This window comes from Chelonus insularis, unplaced genomic scaffold (assembly GCF_013357705.1).
Source record: "Chelonus insularis isolate UGA/USDA-ARS -01 unplaced genomic scaffold, ASM1335770v1 contig_54_pilon, whole genome shotgun sequence".
Lineage (NCBI taxonomy): Eukaryota > Metazoa > Arthropoda > Insecta > Hymenoptera > Braconidae > Chelonus > Chelonus insularis.
The window spans coordinates 14563-39301 of record NW_023276637.1 but is presented as its reverse complement, the minus strand read 5'-3'; positions in this window follow the sequence as shown (position 1 = coordinate 39301).

The window sequence follows — 24739 nt, the reverse complement described above, 5'->3', positions numbered from 1 at the left end:
TAGAGCAACGATTTTAACGTAAGGTGTTGTATGGGGACATCGTCTACATGATTGACTAATATTATTGACTTTCTCAATGTATTTATTACCTATGTAGTACAATTTCTTGCAGTAAAATGGATAAAAATTGCGGACGACGTTTTACTAAATTATGTTTAATTGAACAAAAAGAGTACTATGAAGTATAGACAGAAGAAAATTAGCAGGAAAAATGTGTTGTAAACTTTGACCTAAAATCATACAAATTGGTGGTAGATTTTGCAACACAACATAGAGTATCCTTGTCTATTTTCGATATTTCTGATAGTTTTATATGATGTTTTTCTGCATTTCATAAGTTAGGGAAGTAAGAGTTTTATTAAGTATGAACAGAAAAAAATGAGCAGGCAAAATTTGTAGTAGACTTTGACCTCAAATCTTATAAATTGTTAATAGATTTTCTGAAGCAACATAAAAAACTTTCGGAGATTTTGGAGATTAATCATGTTCTTATATAATGTTTTACTGTATTAAATCAGTTTGCAGTAAAAATGTTGTGTCTGTTTCAATTGTATGACAATATGTTTGTTGGCTTCTGTCCGCGTAGCTAAAATACATTTGTATTTTAACAATCTTCTCTCGGTTTCATTTATGTGAAAATCTGGTTTTAACTCCTGTAGCAGTGGTTGTATGGTAATGTGTTGTTTGGGGACATTATTTACATGGTCGATTTAGTTCATCATTTTATGTATTTCTAACAGCACTGAGTTAGAACTCGCTTCGCTCGTGCGAACTCACGCCGTTCCCTAATCGCTCATTTAGGACACTTGTATCGTTATATACTATAACGTATCGTATAGTTTGAGGACATGAATTGAAGGATTATATATAACACTGTCAACGAACGTTTTTGATAGACTGAATGTTTTTATAGTTTTTGTTGTAAGCTAGACACGATGACAATATTAATCAAAATTGCCTCGGTTGTTCGAGCTGAAAAGAGTTTCTTGACGAACCCCTAACTGATCGATTGGATTAAGGATAGTGTGGCTTTTCAGTTATGTGTCGATTAAGAACTCAATTGTTTGCATGTAATCTGTGTTTTAATTTAAGACTCCGTGCAGCTAAAATACATAAGTATTTTAACAATCGTGTCTCTCTCTCTCTCTCAATTCAGACATGCGATAGTTTAAATCAGAGTTTCCTCAGTTTTCCTGGTTTGTCACTCTGATTCTATACATGCCCTATCGTATTCTTTGTCTTATGGTTTTTATTCTATTAAATATGACTCTGGTTTTGACTAATCGTATCCCTTGTTATTTTAATTTTTCTTCATCTAAGTTAAGATACTTTTTCGTTTTTTTCTGATGAAATATACTGCTATGTCTTATTATCGTATTTTTCCGAAATCTGTTTCAGTAACGAAAGGTTACATCATTTTTCAAATGAGTGATTTTTTATGTTGCCTGAAAAATAATCAGTCAATTTCATATTGATCGGCATTTCCGTACTGCTTGTTTTTTTATGTTTTCGTCTAATTGAGAAATAAGAAGTGTACAATGGAACAGTTCATGCAGCCTATACATAAACAAATACAATATCCAAAATACAGATTTTTCTCATTACTACAATACTCTGTACTGTTTGCTTTTATGCTTTCGGAGATTTAAAACATATATTTTTTTATTTTCTCTAAGATTATTCTATCTAGGAAACGTACTGCGCCTCCATTGACGTATTTACCCATTGACATTTTGACAACAAATACTCTCTGTACTGTTTGTAACATTTTACACCTACACCACCATCTGCTGTCAGTTTATTGCAATTTTTTATATGATTTCTCTTTTGTCCCCAAACTATACGTTGGAAATACGGATAGTTTGAGGACTGTCCCCAAAGTCTACAGATGTCCTCGAAATCTACACTCAGCTGGGCATTTGTCCTCATTTAATCCTTTGAGCATACATATCTCTTTTAGTGATCGTAGAGCTTGGATTCATCATTCGAGATCTGGCCTTACGAGTACTAGTTTACATACGAATTCGGCATTACAAATATTATTTTATAAATATGTAAAGAAATCAATAAGAAGAGCATTTCAGCACATTTCTGTCACTCAAAAATTAATTTAACGACCATCTGTTTAGTTTCAAGCCGTTGCAAAATGCATTTTTGTCTTTGACTGCGTATTTAGCAAAGACGGTGATAGACATGAAAAAAGGTGTAGCAAAATTTTTTGTAGAAAATCATTTTTGCTGCAAACAAATTACCAAGAGCACTTGTTTGTTTGAAACAGGTAAGCGTATGCAATGTTTTTAATGGACGATTGGGTGTTCCGGCAAAGTGTTATGTCAAGCAATTTCTTATCATCAATATTTATTAGGCATAATTCTTTCTTTTAATTTTAAATTGGTCTTATTAACATTTGTCGACTAAAAATTATAAGTATATATTTAAAATAATGTCTAATAAATGATGATAAGTAAAAGGAGTTTTTTATAATATTAAATGGTTTGTATACTACTGGCTATACAAGTGCTTACTTATCATGTTTGATAAGCGGAGCTAATGTGGCCGATTATAGATCAGTGATATTATCGTAATTTGAATAAGATTGTTAACAAAAAATTATCAAGAGTTCTTCCCACCGTGTCTCTAATTGGTCTCGAATGGTGCTCCCCTCACACCATAAACAACTAGAGCCGCCGGCCAAAGCGGATAAAACTAGTAGGGAAGAGCGGATTACCTAATCACAAATTTGCATCACCAGGGAAATCAAATAATTACAATTTATATGAAAACGGCCATTAAGACATATATTGTTTATTCGTTTTATACGTGGGCTCTCGCTTACTCAATTGATTTACCGAAGAAAGCCAAAAATAAAAATGCTAAATAGCGACCGATACAATTCCAGATCCTCCAAGACAAAAATATTAAAATATTGAATATTAAGCGCTGCTTAAAGTGGCCGCTTATGTATTATCAATTCAGAAGTCCTTATTGGAATAAACTATGCTTTATGTTAACAATAATTGCTATACACTGTCAGGACGTAATACCTTACATAAGTAGTAACAAAATCTGTTCATAAAAATTAAATTTGCTTAATATACACTTGAGAACTAGAGCTACCCACTGAAACAGAGTTTCACCGACGGGATGCTTTTTTTAATAAAGCAAAGCTACTTACTATGTAACATCAATAAAAAAAATTTTTTTTGTTTATGACAAAAAAATCGTTGTATCGAATGAGACGTCGAATTTCACAATAAAATATTAATTTTTTCCTTCTATAATCGAAACATTCCTATCAATACTATCACAAAGCAATACATATAGAGAACAGGCTCATTCAAACTGTTACAAAACATTTGATTAATATGTTGTTATGTAAATGCAAGAGAACTTTTTCAAAATTCTCTCATTTCCTGATGCGTCGATAACTAGGAGAAATTTTGTTGATAGTTATTAATCATTTTCTGATACTTAAGGCACCAGACTGAAATTTATACACTACAGACGATAATTTCCATTTTTTGATTTTCAGAATCTTTAAAAGATGTCTACTGAAAGTGATCTTGCACTAGCCCCTAATGATGAAGTTTTTGTCATATCCTTAAAAATTAGTCATCTCATTCAAATAACATAATTCTGATTGAATGTCAATGTCCCATAATTTTCACATTGTTCTCAAATATTTTTCATCATCGATCTTATTACGCCATAGACCACGCATAATGTACATTACTGCGCCAAAAATTCCAATCAAACATAAAAGTACCAAGCATATTTTCTGAATTTTTTGCATATGATAAGTTATTGATGGATATTGATTTCGTTATTAGGGTAAGTAATTTATCCGTATCTAATAATACTTTGAATTATCATGCAACTTTTATAGATATACAGTTAAAAGTACTTATCCTATTTCGGGTTATCTAATATATCTGAAAACCTGGTCGCAACTAGCATGAAGATTGATACTAAGATCGATAAACTAATGAACGATGTAGAGTGAGCTATTTTCATACAGTTCAGACTGTTCCTTTGGCTCATATAATTAACTTCCCAGTGGGAAGTTATAGTAATGGGTCCGATTTTGCGAATCGCTGATTTTGACATATCTTCACGTTTTAAGGTCCCCAGAGTTGAATACGATAGTTTTTACGTGGACGTCTGTGTGTGTGTATGTACGTATGTGCGTTTGTGCGTATGTGCATATGTGCGTACGTACGTTCGGAATTATTTTTCGCCTCGATTATCTCGAGAACAAAAAATGACATCGATGTGTGACCAATTGCGTTCGACGCGTAATCACGTAACTTAGAACTGATTAGATTTTCAGCAAAATCGGTCGAGCCATTTTTTATGCAGAATCAAAAAACTGAAAAAATAGTGAACTACCTAAATTCTGCAATTTATAAATTATACCATTTTTTAGACGGAATTTCGAGATCTTTTGAAAAATATGAATATCAAATGTTTAGAATAATTGTACAGAAATATGATGACAGTATTTCATAGGAAAAAAACTTTTAAAAAACGAAATCAGCAATAAAGAAATTTTAAACTTGTGTTGGGATGGAGAAAATAGCATTAAAGACGCTATAATAGTCAATAATAATTGTCAATAATATGGAATTGTGTTTATAACAATTGAAAATTGTTACTAACAAGTGATTATTGATCATAGTAATATTTAAATAAAAAGTTCTAAATTGTTAAAAACAATAAAAATAGGGACCCTTTCTATATATATGAGTACTTTTAACGCATAATTTTTTCGTTTACTAAAAAAATGTTATTAACCGTATAACATAAATGAAAACATACTTTTTTCGTTTATAACAATGAAATTTGTTGTAAATAATGAAAAAAAAGGATCTATGAGGTATATTTCAATTCTTCTAACGCACAATTTTTTCTTTTACTGAAATAAAGTAACTAACCATATCAAATGAATAAAAACAGACTCATTTCGTTTATAACAATTCCATCTGTTATAAAAAATGGAAACGGGTTCTATTCAAATTGTTTTTTTATTTTTTTTACTGGGAAGTAGGTCGTGTGGACCTTTCGGGTCGCACCCAGACCACTGCAGAGCACTGATATTTTTTATATAATCCGTCGTGATTCAATAATGACATTTCAGTTTACGTCTATTAGGTAGTCTTTTTATTATAATTCTTCCTCTATATGTACAGGGAAAATTACTATATTTCCGTGATTGATGAATAATATTTCTTGATTCATCACTTGAATGACAATTTTCAGAATTCTAGATGTTTGTCTTCCATATCTCAGTAGTGTTAATTATTAGTGTTTTTTTCTTAAGAGTTTTTTCTGTTTTATAAAAAATCAGCTGTCATTAATAATAATAGAAAAAAAGCCTCACGGAAATTCTAATATCCTCTTTCTCATGTCTGCCATGTTTCGTACACCGTTGGAAGTATTTCAGAAAAACAAAATTACACACGAAAATGGTAAAAATGATTCTTCATGCTTTCATAAGGTACCAATAACCCTCTGAACTTGGTGCAAGGCTGGCTATTTTTTCGATATAGTGCTTAGGAATTTTGCCTGTCGCTACACGCGGTCTGAGATAATTGTTGTAATTCTATTACGCAGACGACTCGTTTTTTAGTAAACTAGCTAAACATTTAATGGACAACTCACATGTAGCTGAAGTTTTAAACGTTTACGGTAAACGGAAAAAAAATTTTTTTTATAAAGAAAAAAAAGGATAAATAGAATGAAACCCATGAAAAATAGACACTCATCGCAAATGAAATATAAATAAGCCAACAAATGCTAAAAAATTAACGAAGATCTTACAATACCAACATAGCAACATAGCAGCTGTATTGAAGTAAAAGTCCGGAATATTTGGAAAAAATCAGCATAACAAATCAGAATATAAAACAACAACATTCAGTGTTCATAATCGATAAATGCCTCTGAAACAAACAGAAAAAAGCGTTGCTTTCTTTAAAATTATTTTTACTGTTGACAACTGGTATTAACAACCGCGCTCTGCGTCGATATTACAATATTGCCTATGAATTTTTAATCAAAAACTATACGCTTGTATTTATTGTTTAATAATAAACTAACCTTCAATTGCAAAAACATTGTTAAATTTTGTGTAGCAAAGTATACCCTTATATACAATAGCTATTCAATAAAATTAAATCGATTATAAACTAGCAGATTCCTGCGACTTCGTCCGTGAATAAGCCGATTCAAGAAACCTATTTCTGTGTGATAAGATTAATAAGAAAGTAATATATGCGTAAGTATTGATAATAAAAGGAAATGATTCGAATTCTATCGTAAGACTCAATTTCTGTTACTTTACAACAAATTATATGTTACAAACAAAAAAAGGCTGTTCATAATGATTTTACATGGTTTGTCACTTTATTTCAGTGGAAGATAAAATTACGCGTTGAAAGAACTCAAAAATATTGAAAAAATCCCTTTTTCCATAGTTTATAACAAATTCAATTGTTATAAACAAAAAGAGGATGCTTCCACACATTTTACATGGTTTGTAACTTTATTTCAGTGAAAAAAAGTACGCGTTGGGAGAACTTGAATATCATGCATAGATCCCGTTTTACAATAATTATAACAAATTTAATTGTTATAAGCAAAAAGAGTGAGTTTTCATTTATGTCATACGGTTGGTTACTTTTTTTTAGTAGAAAAAAAATTATGCGTTGGAAGAATTCAAATATATTGGATGGATTTCTTTTTTTATCGTTTGTAACAATTTAAAATTTGTTATTCTGATATTATCATGATCAATAATCATTTGTCATTAACGATGTTCAATTATTATAAACACAATTCCATATTATCAACAATTATTATTGATTATTATATTGTCTTCAATGGTATTTTTACCATCCCAAAACAAGTTTAAAATTTTTTTATTTGCTGATTCTAGTTTTTCAAAATTCTTTTTCTATGAAATATTGTTATCATTCTCCTATACAATCATTACAAACATTTAATATGCATATTTTTTAAAAAATCTCGTAATTTTGTCCAAAAAATGATATAATTTATAAAATTTAAAATTCAGGTAGTTCACCATTTTTTCCAGTTTTTTTGTTCTGCAAAAAAAATGGCTGGACTGATTTTGATGGAAACTTAATCAGTTTTAAGTTGCGCAATGACGTGTCAAATGCAGTTGGTTCCACATTGATATCATTCTTTGTTTTCAAGATAATCGAGGCGAATAATAATTCCGAGGGCACATACGCACATACGAACATACGCACATACACACACACAGACGTCCACTGAAAAACGGTCGTATTCGACACTAGGGACCTTAAAACGTGAAGATATGTCAAAATCAGCGATTCGCAAAATCGGACCCATTACTATAACTTCCCACTGGGAAGTTAAAAATACAACAAATCATTATATCGACTCGAAAATTGTTACAAATATTTTTCTCAACATTAAAATCATCATACTAAGACCCCCGATTTTTCCTAGACCCGGAACGCTCTTTTACTTCTTTCTGTCCAAACCTTAGGAAAATCAACTAAATGTCACTGGATGGGGTACTCAACCATAACAGATATTTTCTCTCATTTGTTTAGTAAAGGATAGAATGTAATGAACGCAAGAAGTACCCTATCACCTATCGAAAACTCTGTTTACTGATCATAAGTACGTCTTCAGCAATATTTAGTTGGTTTTTCTAAGTTTTCGGGGGAAAGTGGTCGGTTTTAATTAGTAAATCCGTTTTGTGATGTGTGATAAGGCACTCTGTGTGTTTATCACATTCTACTCTCCACTAAAAAAATTGAAAGTCAATTTTTTACAATGGTTGAGTACGTTACTTAGCGATACTTACTAGGTTTCCGAGGGAGAAGGGTGGGTTTTAATAATCAAATAGATTTTCCGATGGGTGATAGGGTACTTTTTGTGTTCATTACAGTCTATCCTCTATTAAAAAAAATCAAAAATGAATTGATGACCTTAAAATTAAGTCAATTTAATAAATCGCTACTTAGCGAAAAGTGATGGTCTATTGGGTATTGTCAGCTGTATATTGTGTATTTGTAAATTTTATAGCTATACTTTTTCATCTTTGTCTGCGTTTCATTGTGTTGGCGTCAGCCACACAGACACAAGCAAGTTGTTCGTGTATGGATCTTGTGTGTGTGTCTGTCCATGAGGCCGTGAGGCGTCGAAGCCGACATCATTCGCGCCTTTTGTAAGAAGGTGCTGATGCGGACCAACATAAGCTTCCTGAGGATGTCTTCTAAGAGGTAGACTGCCTGATGAGTTCATAATCATCACTATAGATCATTAACTAGTGAGTTAGTCCATGTCTGAGGAGTTGTCTGGGTTTTCACTAGAGAGTTCGACTGCGTGAGCTCTTTGCTGATACACACGTACCGAGTTGACTGTTACAACGAGTTGTCTGTGGGTTGGCATCGTCCGATGATGCCCAAGAGTCGTCCGAGTACGAGCTATGTACGAATACTCGCAGTAACTGGCGAATACTGACAAATATAGACCGTTTTTCTCGAAAAGTCTGTGTTCTCGAAGCTTCTAGGCCCTTAGAGAAGGAATGTATACCCCTAGGAATTAATTAGAGTTGTCTAATTGGCGAAAATGAGTTGGCAGGAGAGACCTTGAGTCATCTAATTATTCGGTGGGGAGAAAAATGTTAGGCCGTCGATAGAGTACCTTAGACCAAGTCAGAACAAACAGTAACTTTTTTCTTTTACCGAAAAAATTTTGGAAGGCACCTCAGTACGTACATAGACCGCGAGAATCCTATTTTAGAATTAAAAACAGATCCTAGAGGTTTGAGTTAACGAACGCTCCGTTAGGATAACTGAAAAATCGTAATAAAATTCTCAATTTGTTAACGCGATGTGGTCAGCGAGTGTGGGGTAATCAAACTTGTGTGTCTCCGTCTAGGTAGTTGATTAATCAAAGAGTGATCATTTTGGACGGTTTTTATAGCAGTTAATTGGGCAGATCAATTCAGGAAATGTAGGAGAAATCTAGAACAGAAGTTGCAGTAGATTAAGAAATACCGATCACCTAAATCACCCAGACAATGTACACATTTTTCTGATTTTTTAATAAGTGTTTCCGCAACATATTTACGGAATTCCACAGCATTAAAATTTAGGTCAAATCTTTGTTTTGTTCCTATACATTCCATATAATGTATTATGTATAATGCACAATCTGATCCGTTATTGTCCGATTGATAAGGACGATTACTCTCGTTAGTTATCTTCCATTCAAAAGCCTCCCGTTTTTTTATTATCGATGTGGCGTTAGATTGTTTAATAGACTTTTTAAATGCCGATTTTACTTTTATTTTATCAGAAGTTCTTTTATATGGGTCCATTAGGGTTAACTCATGTTTTGTACAGTTAACTACTTAAAGCCGCCAATGATAACGCTTACAGTATGGAAACAACAATATTTCATTCAATTCTTCTGTAATATTTAATTGTTTCAATTTTGAAGAATGATTATTTCTCCAATATTGACCTAACATTGTGTGCTAAGCATTTGAAATTACTAGCTTTCAGGTAATATGTTTTATATAGAATGGTGTAGTCTTCTCTGGCTTTGTAGAAGCTAATCATTATTTTATATGCATTCGACTGACTCATTATCTTTATCATTTGCTTCCGTTTCAACATTTGTATCCACGTCATCATCCAATTTGCGACAGATTTTGATAATGTGTTTATCCTCCATAAGGGCATATCTTTTTCTTTTCGTTGTTTGAGAGCTTAGATCGCTTTTACTCCGACCCCAAACTTCTTGCTGAAACGGATTTGATACCTCTTCTGGATATGATGCCCGTTCTTTAATTGGAATGAGTTTGTCTTGCTTTTTCATCGACTTCTTTTTGAATGATTCTTTTTTGTTTGTTTCTTTTCTTGTTGATTTTTTCGTATCTTTTCTTCTTTTGTTTTTACTGACTTTTTTTCCGTTTTACCTCTTGTGGTTGTTCTTTCTGATTTTTTTTTGTATTTGTTTTACTTTCGAATTCTTTTCTTGTCTACTTTTCTGCGTGTCTTCATGTTTCGTATGTTGTTTTAAAATTTTTATTTTCTCCAATTCTTCTTCCGTCACTAAGATTTGGTTATAGTCTTTTAATGATCTGCATACGTCACCGATTGTGTTTAGTTTGCGACGTTTTTAAATTCTTCCTTTATAAGCTTTATTATGTGCCTCAACGTATGCATTGGAAACTCTTAATATAGTAGGATCAACAAGATTTATCATTAGTCCATTCATATAGGACAATATGGCATAAAATGTCCAGTAAAAAAACTCTGCAAACTCCGGTGCATAGTATTCATTTGTTACTTCTTCAACGTTTACTTCTTTTTCTGTCATTCTTTTCTGTGCATCAGTTAATATTTTCTAAAAATGTTTGAAGAATGACGAATTTGCATGTATAGCCGATCTTATTCCGTATAATTTAATAAATTCGTCTTCCAATTTAAGTTCTCTATCACTTCTGTCTGTATTCTCTTCTAAAATTTCATCAAAATTTTTTCTTTCTTCGAATATTTAAGAGCGCAAAGAAGTAAAGGCATTTTTCATCGTATCTCTACTCTTAGCCAAAATTATATCTAAAATATCATTAAATACGTTACTCATTTTATTAATGTCTTTGCACAATATTAACAACGCAACACAATCTAGAATAAATGATTTAATTTTCATAAGCTTTGGAAAATGTTTTCTTAATGTTCGTTTTACCCTGTGCATAGTGTGAGCACAACAACCGAGCAATATAGTTATATCCAATGGAATGATGTGTTCTGTTACACACAGATATGCACTTTTCAAGTATTCTGATACATTCATCTTATTCCATTCAAGCAATATGGAATTTATGAGCGCCTAGCTCCAATCAGTCACTACAGCTTTTATCGGCCACGTATTTATTTCACTTTTAACAAACGCTTTATATTGTTTTAAAAATATAGATATTGACTGAATAGTATGTTGAGACGTAATCATTTGTGCGATGGCAATAGATGCTGTAGTTGCTCGATAAATGAGGCAGTAATAGAATTTGGCTCCTTTTTTCATCCATGATGGGGTTCTAACATTCGCCCCTGTTGACTCTAAATAAACAATTACGGGATTTTTGATGTCTCTTGTATTTGTCTACATCCCACTTTCTGTTTCTCACTCTTTTCCACATTATCTCTCCTTTTTTCTCGCACTTCTTTATGACAGCCCGCAACAACAGACACTCTATACATGAAATTTTACCTTCTTCCTTTTCTCTTAATTCTATTTTTTCGATTTTTTCAATTAACTTTCAAAGTACAGTACACACGCATAATTAACTTCCCAGTAGGAAGTTATAGTAATGGGTCCGATTTTGCGAATCGCTAATTATGACATATCTCCACGTTTTAAGGTCCCCAGAGTTGAATACGATAGTTTTTAGGTGGACGTCTGTGTGTGTGTATGTACGTATGTGCGTATGTTCGTACGTGCGTTCGGAATTATTTTTCGCCTCGATTATCTCGAGAACAAAAAATGATATCGACGTGGGACCAACTGCATTCGACGCGTAATTACGTAACCTAGAACTGATTAGATTTTCAGCAAAATCGGTCGAGCCATTTTTTATGCAGAATCAAAAAACTGAAAAAATAGTGAACTACCTAAATTCTGCAATTTATAAATTATACCATTTTTTAAACGGAATTTCGAGATTTTTTGAAAAATATGAATATCAAATGTCTAGAATAATTGTACAGAAATATGATGACAGTATTTCATAGGAAAAAAACTTTTAAAAAACGAAATCAGCAATAAAGAAATTTTAAACTTGTGTTGGGATGGAGAAAATAGCGTTGAGGATAATAAAATAGTCAATGTGTTCTGACTTGGAAGGGCCCAAGTCAGTTAGTCAGGAATAATCGAAATTTCATAATGCCGGACTTGTCCACCGGCGCTTCAGTCAACTCACTGGACCAATCATCGGGAAGTATTTTCCTCATGGCCCAGAAGGCGACTCTACGGCCCTAGTGACGCCAACAAGCACGCGGTCGAGCACTTGTGGCGTCAGTTAGCTCCAGGCAAATCACGCGGTCATCTCTGTACAATCGTTCGCAGTCAAATCGCAGATTTTTGCAGTCAGCTCACTCATTGTACAAAAAAGTACGGTCAAATAGACTCAGACAACTCTCACGAACATACGTGAATCATCAAATCACTCTCATCAGTGCCAGTGGTCCAGTATATTCAGTTGTAGTGTCTTTGGGCGCGAAGCTGAACTGGCGTCGACGCCATAGTGCCTCACGGACATTCACATATACATCGCACCCCCGAACAACTCTGGTGTATACTGTGAATGTTGCTATTCACTGTTTTGAGACTATTTTTTTTGGTGAAAAAATAACCATCAGACAATTCATAAGTGTATGAACAATTAATGTACACTCAATTCACCTAAACTCAGTGATTGATAATTTCTATTGTTTAAGTTAAGTGTTATTGTTGAATAAAATCTATAAAACCCAAGCAATTCGGTGTTAAGAAACTATTTTTTGGAACCTTCTAGCATCCAACCTTTTGTTCTTATTCTGCTCTTAATTATTACAGTCCATTAGCTTTTAGTTTTCTCGTCCGGCCGACTCGAAGTCAGAACACAATGATTATTGTTAATAATAAGAAATTGTGTTCATAACGATTGAACATTGTTAATAACAGATGATTATCGATCATAAAAATATTTGAATAAAAAATTTTTGAATTGTTATAAACAATGAAAATAGAGATCTATGCAATATATTTTAATTCTTTTAACGCGTAATTTTTCTTTTGCTAAAAAAAAGTTACTAACCGTACGACATGAATGAAAACTCATTCTTTTTGTTTATAACAATTAAATCTGTTATAAACAATGAAAATAGAGATCTATGCAATGTATTTGAATTTTTCCAACGCGTAATTTTTTCTTTTGCTAAAAAAAAGTTAATAATAAATAAATTCGAAAGCCTATTCTAGAATAAATCGACAGTTTTTACGTGGACGTCTGTGTGTGTGTATGTACGTATGTGCGTATGTGCGTATGTGCATATGTGCGTACGTACGTTCGGAATTATTTTTCGCCTCGATTATCTCGAGAACAAAAAATGACATCGATGTGTGACCAATTGCGTTCGACGCGTAATCACGTAACTTAGAACTGAAAAAGTTTTCAGGAAAATCCGTAAAGCCATTTTTTTGGCAGAATCAAAAAACTAGCAAAAATGGAAAATAACCGGAATTTCTCAATTTATAAATTATACCATTTTTTAGACAAAATTTCAAGATCATTGCAGAAATATGAATATCAAATGATTGGAGTACTTGTATGGATATATGATGACAATATTTGATCGAAAAAAAAAAATAAAAAAAACGAAATCAGCAATAAAGAAATTTTAAACTTGTGTTGGGATGGAGAAAATAGCATTAAAGACGCTATAATAGTCAATAATAATTGTCAATAATATGGAATTGTGTTTATAACAATTGAACATTGTTACTAACAAGTGATTATTGATCATAGTAATATTTAAATAATAAGTTTTAAATTGTTATAAACAATAAAAATAGGGACCCTTTCGATAAAATATAAGAGTACTTTTAACGCATAATTTTTCCGTTTACTAAAAAAATGTTACCAACCGTATGACATAAATGAAAACATACTTTTTTCGTGTATCACAATGAAATTCGTTGTAAATAGTGAAAAAAAGGATCTATGAGGTACATTTGAATTCTTCTAACGCACAATTTTTTCTTTTACTGAAATAAAGTAACTGACCATATCAAATGAATAAAAACAGACTCATTTACAATTACATTTGTTATAAAGAATGGAAATAAATTCTATTCAAATTGTTTTTTTATTTTTTCCACTGGGCAGTCGGTCGTGTGGACCTTTCGGGTCGCACTTAGACCACTGCAGAGCACTGATATTTTATTAATAGATTTGCCATGAAACTCGTCTATGAGCTTTCATTTGCCGCATTTATCATAATTTTTAGTCTATTTATTAAAAAGATATTCATCCGTGAAGGTTAAAAGTCTGAACTTTTCTAAAAAATATTCGACTAAATTCAAGATTCTCGGATTTTTTAAGTTGGCAACTTTACATCAATAGACTAAAATAAGAAAAATATTCTATCCACCATATTTTATTTTGTCGACAGGCAGAAATTTACATTTTCAAATTTTTCAAATTGGTAATCGCACATAGGCTATTGTAATGTCTAAATGTATTTTTAATTATTTCATATAATTATTTAAAATATATTTTAAGAAAAGCTAAAAATGAATAGCGATAAACTTAAGGATTGAGGTTAACGATTATTACTCAAGTTATTTTTTTTGAGTTTTCCTAAAATTTCGTTAAAATAGAAAGGATTTCGAAGAATAGTTGAGGAAGTCATTTTTTAGATATTTTATTGCTTTTGGAAAACCCACGTGGCGAAAAGCAATAAAACTCTAAAAAAAGAGTACGTGACGTAAGAAGAGCGTTAAGCTTTTCCAAAAAGGGAAAAGACCATGCGAAGGGACTTGTGCGCGCCTGAAGCAAGGGACTTCTAATTATGTCACATTCGACTAAATAAATACGTAAGGTTTGATGCATCAGTCAGTTGTCGAAAAAGTAAGATCGAGATCAGATCGTCGTGGAACATCTCTTGAAATCATAAGTCTTGAGTATTGTATTGATAATACTTCAAAGTTTGTAAATTTTTGCATGAAGTTTATTTGATCGTCAAATTATTTTTAAATTGATATTTAAATTAATTCGCGAGAAAAAGTGAATAATTGCGCTGACTGGAACATCGACTGAGGACCAATTAATTGTAATTCATCTCGACCAGAGTAAAAGAAATCATCTGTTGGTAACGTTTAAATTGTTGTTATAATTTTTCAATAATTTTCATTCAATAAAATTTTGTTATTGTTTTTTATATAAATCACACATTTTTACTTTCTCTATCGAAGATCCCCTCATCCCTGTCTATTGGTCGAAAGGCTAGGACTAAAAAGAGGAACTTAAAGTCTCTAAGGTTAAGCATATGGTTTACATATTGACACCTTTAAAGAGCAAAATTACATGACACTATAGACTACATTGGACATATATTTTTTCTAATTTGATAATAATAATACAACAAATAACAGTAGTTATGACAATCAAAATCAAAAAGTTAAAAATCTATTAATCGTTTATTTAATAATGGTTTAGTTTTTTTATAACTACTCACAAATTTAAGAAAAATATTGTTCTGTTATATTACTATTTTCTCTTGCAACTTGGCACAGTTAAATGTAAAACCAATGATTTTTTGAATATTAATTGGTATGATAATTAACTTATTTTTTTACAAAATATGTTTTATAAAACATAATTTTACAGGCATCCATCTCTTGATGATATAGTGGACGATAGAATTGGTAAAATGGGAATGTTAGAACATATCCGAGTGCTGTGTATAAAGTTCTCCAAAATCAATTTTTTTTTATCCTTTACAAAATATTCATAAAGATTTTTTAGAATTAGTTAAACCTGAAAGTGTGTAATTATTGAAAAAAGGAGCAAAAAAAAATAAAGAATCAAGAGCTAAAGTATTAGGAACAGAATTTGACAAAAGCATTGAACCAAAACTTTATGTACCAGAAATTGTACGGAATAGCATAAGAGTTCCAAGACCTCCAAATTCAACTGTTAAATAACAAGCTATGTGTAATTACATATTCAATAATTCAAGTTTTTGAGAAAAATAATCAAGGTAATGATATGTGAAATTTATATGTAATCTGGAACTGATGATTTTGATATTAATGGAGTTTCTCAACATGTTATTTCTTACAACTTTCAATAAAATATTCAATTTAGGTTATACATTGAAAGTGCTATTTTAGATTGATATGATACTTCAACTAGTTTTTTGATAATAATAAAAAAAAAATTCCATAACCTCAAGTGACCTATAGAACTAATGACAGAAATTTTGATAACTTCATGTAATTTAAATTTGTAAGATTTCTTACCAGATATAGAAGAAAAAAGATGAATTATATCTTATTTAGTGTGCTCAAGGAAATAAGCAACCAACTTCACCAAAACTCAGAGATCAATTTGTTAAAAAAGATAATCTTACATCGAAAAAGTTCCGATCTAAAAAGGAAAATTATCGAAAAAGAATTTATTGTTGAATATTATTGAATCAGACTTATCAATTATCGATAAACGAACATTAGCATTTGAAATGACTTCTGGCAAAGAGGTTTATTTCCGCGCCAGGAGAAAGAGATGGAAAATGGCGGTGGATGGTGAAGGGGGAGAGATCTGAGGAAGAGAATATGGTTGGAATACTCATACAGTGGATAAGGGGATTCCTGGATATTGTGGAGATTGAGAAGGATCTCTAGGGAAAAGGGAAAGTTAATTTAAGGAATGTGGGGGTGCACTAGGAAGCCCGGGAAGGTCGTATGAGGTTTCTCTCTATCTGTCTCTGTCCTGTTCCATCTATCTTATTCACTTCGAAGAAGTCCTCTCCAGGTTCGAAAGCTTATGAATTTTGATGAGGAATAGCTTGGGTATTCCAGGGTTGTGGTGGAGAAGGAAGTCAATTAGATTTTTGATAGATATTTTCTGCGTATAATGTGTGTATAGTCATGCGTGTTCTCACCTACCTTTATCTCCCTCGGTGGTAGAGTTGGTGTGATTGAGGAGAGACAACGATGAGCGAGAAGAAAAGAAGTAACGATTGTAATAGACTTAATTATTAATTGATATTAATCAAATTGAATAAATTTAATTGATCGAGATAATAAAAATGCAAAACGACGAAGAAACCCACGCAGCGTCGACGTGTAATACCGATCCGTCGGCACGCGATGTTAATGCAATTGATGTACGTTGTTTCCAGTATTCCTTAGCCGTCAGTTAAAACCTGCAAATACACATGCAAAAGGGGCAGGAGGATGTTATCCCTTGGGAATTGTCTTCCACGTCATGTAATATAAACAATCTGTTTATTTATTGCTTAATACACCTGTACGCAAGATTCTACCAATCCGCGACCTGAAGCGGACCTGCTTCTCGCATGAATTACAGAATATATAATTTAACAGTCTAATTGAGATTATAATAATAAATGTGAACAATTCAAAAAGACTATAATAAATGTACAATCTCCGGAATGCTAGCCGGGCACGAGAAGAACAAGAAAATAACAGTTGCCAGAAGGGCCAAGTGATATCGATGATAATTATAATCATATATTACAATTGATTATGGCGCAGCTCGCCCTATGCCCTTACAGAAGGTACAAAAATCATGTATGAGCTCACCGTGATGATATCAAACGAGGAAATCCTGGGATACCGACTCTCTCGATGAAGGAAATTGTGCGAGAGACTGCCCTGGCGTCTCGACCTGAATGTGTCCGTCCAACTCGTCCACCTGGATTCAGTTGCGATGCTTTCGGCGATCGAAATTGAGTGCGAGACACGATTCACCGTTCTCGGGAACAATGTACTTATTTTACCGGACTTATAGCGTGATAACACGACTAACTGCTGGCTGCTCGCCGCTAACTGCTCAGCGCTGACTGACTGCTGGTCAGAGCTCAACTGATTGCTTCCGCGTCGTGCGTCGAGGTATATCGTCTCGTTTTGACGGGATCACCACCATGCGTTGACTCCGCCCTCCTTGCTTGACCGAAGCGCTGCTCTGCTGGATGTTGTTGGAAGTTGACCGTCAATCGACCTTGGCTGGTAAAACAGGTCTCTGGTGTGTCGGTCATAGCTGTCGTGTCTGTTGGCGATAGATGTCGTGGTCGCCGCGTCGAGTAGATGGCGTAGTTGCTGAATAGGTGGTGTGGTTGCTGGAACAGTGAATGTTCTCCCCGAGAGGGCGACATGAGCTTTCTGCCTTGTAATTTTGTCTCGTCCGTCATGGATGGCGCCACTTGTCCGAAAAGGACAATGATTCCACTTGTCTTGTAACACATTATCAATATCGCCTACTTCAAACTTTAGAACGTCTTTCATTTATGAAGCAAAACATAATAAATCTAATGATGCATTATCGTCTAAAAAAATTAATATTGGATTTAATATCTGAGGAATTATCAGATAATGATAAGCAATGGCATAAAGATCCTTAAAACAACAAAACTTTTCGATACCTATTTTTTTAAATAATCATCATCATAGTGTGAAAAATAGAAGTAATGATTCAAAGAAATCCAATTTTGACTTAAAATGTTCACTAAGATCTCATTTGAAACATCATGTAAACTCACAACCTCAAACTCAAGTTTTTCATAAACCAGAATTACATAAGACAGTTATAAGAAAGTTTCAAGATCCAATTGGTCTTCTCTGTGACAATACAGAAGAAGCAAATATAGATAATGAACAAATCTTTGAAAAAATTCATAACTACAATGAAAACAATACTTCTAAAAGTGAAACTTCACCAACATATCTCTGCTCACAAGAAACAAAAAAGGTATTTTGTGATAGTGCTTGACATTGAATGCTGAACAATTTACCTAAAAATTTTTTAAAAAGTAAAAAAAAGGTTCATAATATCTGTGCTTTGCAGTGGTCTGGGTGCGACCCGAAAGGTCCACACGACTAACTTCCCAGTGGAAAAAATAAAAAAACAATTTGAATAGAATTTATTTCCATTCTTTATAACAAATGTAATTGTGAATGAGTCTGTTTTTATTCATTTGATATGGTCAGTTACTTTATTTCAGTAAAAGAAAAAATTGTGCGTTAGAAGAATTCGAATGTACGTCATAGATCCTTTTTTTCATTATTTACAACGAATTTCATTGTGATACACGAAAAAAGTATGTTTTCATTTATGTCATACGGTTGGTAACATTTTTTTAGTAAAAGAAAAAATTATGCGTTAAAAGTACTCATATGCATAGAAAGGGTCCCTATTTTTATTGTTTATAACAATTTAAAACTTATTATTTAAATATTACTATGATCAATATTTACTTGTAAGTAACATTGTTTAATTGTTATGGACACAATTTCATATGATTGACTAATGATTATTGACTATTATAATATTATATTGTATTATTATATTATATTTTTTAATGTTGTTTTCTCAATCCTGACACGAGCTTAAAATTCTTTCATTGCTGATGTTGTTTTTTAAAAATTTTTTTTTCGATGAAATATTGTCATCATATTTTTGTACAAGTATTTTGATCATTTAATATCCATATTTTTTAAAAAATTTTAAAATTTTGTCTAAAAAATGGTATAATTTATAAATTGAGAAATTCAGGTCGTTTTCCATTTTTGCTAGTTTTTTAGTTCTGCAAAAAAATAGCTGGACCGATTTTGTTGAAAAGTTAATCAGTTCTAAATTGCGCAATTACGTATCGAATTCAATTGGTTCCACGTCGATATCATTTTTTGTTCTCGAGATAATCGAGGCGAAAAATAATGTGCCGAACGCACATACGTACATACACACACACAGACGTCCACGTAAAAACTATCGTATTCAATTCTGGGGACTTTGAAACGTGGAGATATGTCAAAATTTGGGATTCGCAAAATCGGACCAATTACTATAACATCCCACTGGGAAGTTTAAAATTGATCTAATTCAAAACATTTTAGATTCAATTGATGGAATGATACACTAAGATATTTTTATGACTTATGAAAATGTTTTCTAAATGGGAGTTGTTGTTTCTTTCACAAAATGTAGGATTATCAAATTATAAAGGAACCCAAACATTGTCAACAGCATCTGTGGTCATAATTAGAGCTATAAGTATCATAGGTAATCATTCAGATACATCGAGACTCATCACAACACCTGCTCGAGAAGAAATCTTGCGATCTAATCCTAATTATAAAAAAATATTAATTATCTTTCTTAATTCAGATGGATGTAGAACTGCATTATTAGAGTAATCCAATACCACTTAATCAATGTCACCAATCTAATCATAATTCGATAATCAGATGATCATAACATCTTCTTATGAGGAAGTTTTAAAAGTTACTGATGATAATCAAGAAAAATCTCCACTTTTAAGTGAATCTCAACCACAACTATTACAATCACTAGGTATTGATCTACCAAAGTCACAATAGGATGTTCAAAACATTCACGAAAATTGCCAAAATATACATACATCCATACATACATATTTGCTTCTAGTGCTCTTCTTCATGTTTTTAAAAAAACATTAATAAACAGTTTTAGTTTTGTCGCCAAAATAAGTAATAATGTTGTGCAATTTTCTGTTGACTTAATGCAATACGTTAACTAAGTGTTTTGCTAACATTATTGTTAACTTTTAGTTCGACTGTTGCTTTTTTATATGATAGTTTAGTACCTGAATACTTTTTATGCATTTCTATCTAAAATTATGACTTAATATGAATTGGTTTAGTGTAACATTAGTAAAATTCGTATGTTAGGTTAAGTATTGTAAAACACGTGCTTGGATATTGACAGCTTATGTATTGCAAGGTCAATTTCCCATTGAAAAAGGGAATGGATTGTCATATCTATGCTCTTAGCTATTAAAAGTTCATTATTTTACCAATTTTACTAGTTTTAGTATCATAATTGAGTTATTTTTTTATTTTTTTTTTTATCAAAGTAACCTTAGATTTTGGTGTGTTAAAAGTAAAGATTCACACTATTTTTATAATTCTGATGCTAATAATTGGATTATTATTTGAATATAGTCGAAGTTTTTGCTGAACCATGGATAATAACAACTATGGTGGGTGTGAACAAAGAATAAATAAAGCATCTGGTAACATAAAGCTGTCAACTCTCTTGGTGTATTGAACATTTGTAATGGTGACATAATAGAATTAAATAGAGATGATTTAATGAGTTCTATTGCCTCTGGTAAAAGTAGAGACAGTAAAAGACTGAGGGAGGATGTTGAGTTTGTGCAATCTGACGATATGGAAATTGATATAAATACCAAAGTTGATATGATCCTTGAAATTGTCCAGACTATCAGTAAGCAGCATATTGATAGCAAGTTAGAGATTAAGAGAACGATGCGGTCTAAATTAATTACCTTTTAAGAACAGATTGAATCGGTTCTAATGAGCTCTATTCAAAAGGAACTTGAAGGTCCGAAATCTTTTATGAAAGATAATTTTGTAACAAAGAATGATCAGACACCTCTCAATAATAATACTGGTAGTAAACCAACTATGGACCAGTCTCATGCAGCCAAAGTGGAAAAATCAAAAGCTGAAAATATTGTAATTATACCTAAGGAAACTCAGGACAGAAAAAAAACGTTGTTGGAAGTAAAAAAAAGTGTAAATGTATGCAAACTTAGTGTTGGCATTGATAAATTCAATGCCAATCAAAATGGAACAGTAGTTGTAGGATGTTTAAAGAAGACTGACAAAGTTAAGCTTGCTACTGAAATTAGAAAGAACATTGGTGGCAATTATGAAGTCAAAATACCTCAAACGAAATTGCCAAAAGTGAAAATAGTAAGTGTTGAAAAGGATATTATTGAATTAAGTGATAATGAAATTGTAGAAACAATAAAAGCTCAGAATGAGCTGGTTATAAATAGGTTTAGAAAATTAGAAATTAAAAATAAGTTTGTGAAAAATGATAAAGAATATGGTATGGTAAAAGTAATATAGTTTATAGAAAATGTTCTGGTAATAATGATGAAAAATCTTGTAAAAATGAAACCTTAAAATGTGTAAACTGTGTGAAACTAGTTAATGGATTTAAGTTAACAAACATTGATATGAGACATGCTGCAATAGATGAAAACTGTATTTATTATAGAAGAATGGTTGAAAGAGTGCAAAAAAACACACTGTGCTGTGACGAAAAGCAACCAAGTTGCTGGGAAAAATACAGATGAGTTAGTGATTTAGTTCTGCTAAATATCCAGGGTTTCTTCTCTCATAAAGACTAACTTTTGAATTTTATTGATGAATACAATCCTAAAATAATATGTCTTACTGAAACTCATATTACTAGTGACGTTGAGGATTTTTAGGTTTAAATTCCTGGATATAATTGTATTAAAGTTGTGTCTTATAGTCTAAAAAATGGTGGTGCATCAACTTACATTTCAAATGATTTGAAATTCAAAATTATTAAGAACTTTTATGATAATGGTTTAAATGAAAGAAATGTATAGATGTGTTTAGTTGTTGTAGATTTAAATTGTGGAAAAACTGTGATAAGCAATATTTATCATTCACCAAGTACCAGTGATGATATATCCATCAATAGGCTTATAAAAGAGTGTGAATTTCTAGTTGATTTAGGTAAGGTAATACAACTTGGTGACTTTAATATTAACTATTTGAAGAATAATCAATATAAAAGAAAGCTTGATAATGAAATAAGGTATTTAGGCTTAAAACAGCTGGTACACCAACCTACTCGTGTGACTGATAGATAAGAGACGTTAATTGATTTGGTGTTTGGTGGTGATAATGAGCTTGGTACTTCTGTCATTGACAACTGTACCATTACTGATCACTCTGTAGTGGCTGTTCAATTTATTAAACATAGAATTTGTAATAAGAAGACCTTGATAAAGAACAAAACTATGTATATAAGATAGTTCCAGATCTGTAATAATAGTGTTCTACGAATGAATGCTGATGTTTTATTTGATAGATTAAATTTTGAAATCTCTGAGTGTAATATAGTTGATTTTAATGGTTGGTTTGAGAGTGCAAGTAGTGAAATCATCAGTCATGATGAGGATAGTTGTCCAAATGTTGTAAAGAATATTCCAGTTATTCATTTGAATAAGCCATGGATTAGTAATGAAATTAAAGACAAAAATATCAGTGCTCTGCAGTGGTCTGGGTGCGACCCGAAAGGTCCACACGACCAACTTCCCAGTGGCAAAAATAAGAAAACACCGCGGATAGAGCCCGTTTCCAATTGTTTATAACAAATTTTATTGTTATGAACGAAAAAAGTATGTTTTTATTCATTTCATACGGTTGGAAACGTTTTTTTTTTTTGGTAAAAGGAAAAATTATGCGTTAAAAGTACTCATAGAAATATATATATAGCATGGATCCCTATTTTCATTGTTTATAATAGATTTAATTGTTATAAACAAAAAGAAAGAGTTTCCATTCATGTCGTACGGTTAGTAATTTTGTTTGAGCAAAAGAAAAAATTACGCGTCGAAAGAATACGAATACATTGCATAGATCTCTATTTTTATTGTTTATAACAGATTTAATTGTTATAAACAAAAAGAATGAGTTTCCATTCATATCGTACGGTTGGTAACTTTTTTTTAGCAAAAGAAAAAATTACGCGTTGGAAGAATTCAAATATATTGCATAGATCTCTATTTTCATTGTTGATAACAATTCAAAAATTTTTTATTCAAATATTATTATGATCGATAATCATTTGTTATTAACAATGTTTAAGCGTTATGAACACAATTTCTTATTATTAACAATAATCATTGACTATTTTATTATCCTCAACGCTATTTTCTCCATCCCAACACAAGTTTAAAATTTTTTTATTGCTGATTTCATTTTTTAAAAAATTTTTTTTCTATGAAATACTGTCATCATATTTCTGTACAATTATTCTAGACATTTGATATTCATATTTTTCAAAAAATCTCGAAATTCCGTCTAAAAAATGGTACAATTTATAAATTGCAGAATTTAGGTAGTTCACTATTTTTTCAGTTTTTTGATTTTGCATAAAAAATGGCTGGACCGATTTTGCTGCAAATCTAATCAGTTCTAAGTTACGTAATTACGCGTCGAATGCAGTTAGTCTCACGTCGATATCATTTTTTGTTCTCGAGATAATCTAGGCGAAAAATAATTCCGAACGCACGTACGAACATACGAACATACGCACATACGTACGTACACACACACAGACATCCACGTAAAAACTATCGTATTCAACTCTGGAGACCTTAAAACGTGGAGATATGTCAAAATTAGCGATTCGCAAAATCGGACCCATCACTATAACTTCCCACTGGGAAGTTAATAAAACTAAGAAATAAATTGTTTGTTCGAGCCGAGGTTTCTCAGTGTGATGATGTATGGAAATCGTTTAAACGTGAACGTAATGTCATAGTATCAGCCATTAAATTGAACAAAAAACTTCATTTTGAATCGCAAATTGATGGGAACAAATGTGAACCCATTAGAATGTGGCGATTTTCAAAAGAAATTCTGGGCAAAAGCAATAATAATTGTCCATTTGCTAGTATGCTTTCTTCTGACTTAAATAAGTTAGAGTTAGCGGATAAATGTAATATATTTTTCGTAGACAGTGTGAAGGAGATTGTTATGTCCGACTAATTTTAATTAATTTTTGTTTAATTAAAATAGTATTATTATTTTATTTACCTAGTGGATAATATTATGCCGTAAGGTTATGATTTAATGGGGATGCTATAGGAAGAAAAGGGGTGATTGCGGGTAGCGTTTGAAGGATTGGAGGCGTCGGACATGGGCAGGTAGTTTTCTTAAGGGAAAGGAAAAAAAACAAAATTCTTTCCCCCTTTTTTTTTCTTTTAGAAATATTTTTTTTAAGGGAACGTTAGAAGAGCCTGCACTCTTCTACCCTCTTGATAATAATGGGTCTCCGTTCAGAATAGGTGGTTGGCAACGTAAGATGAACTTACCTTACTCCGTGCTGCTT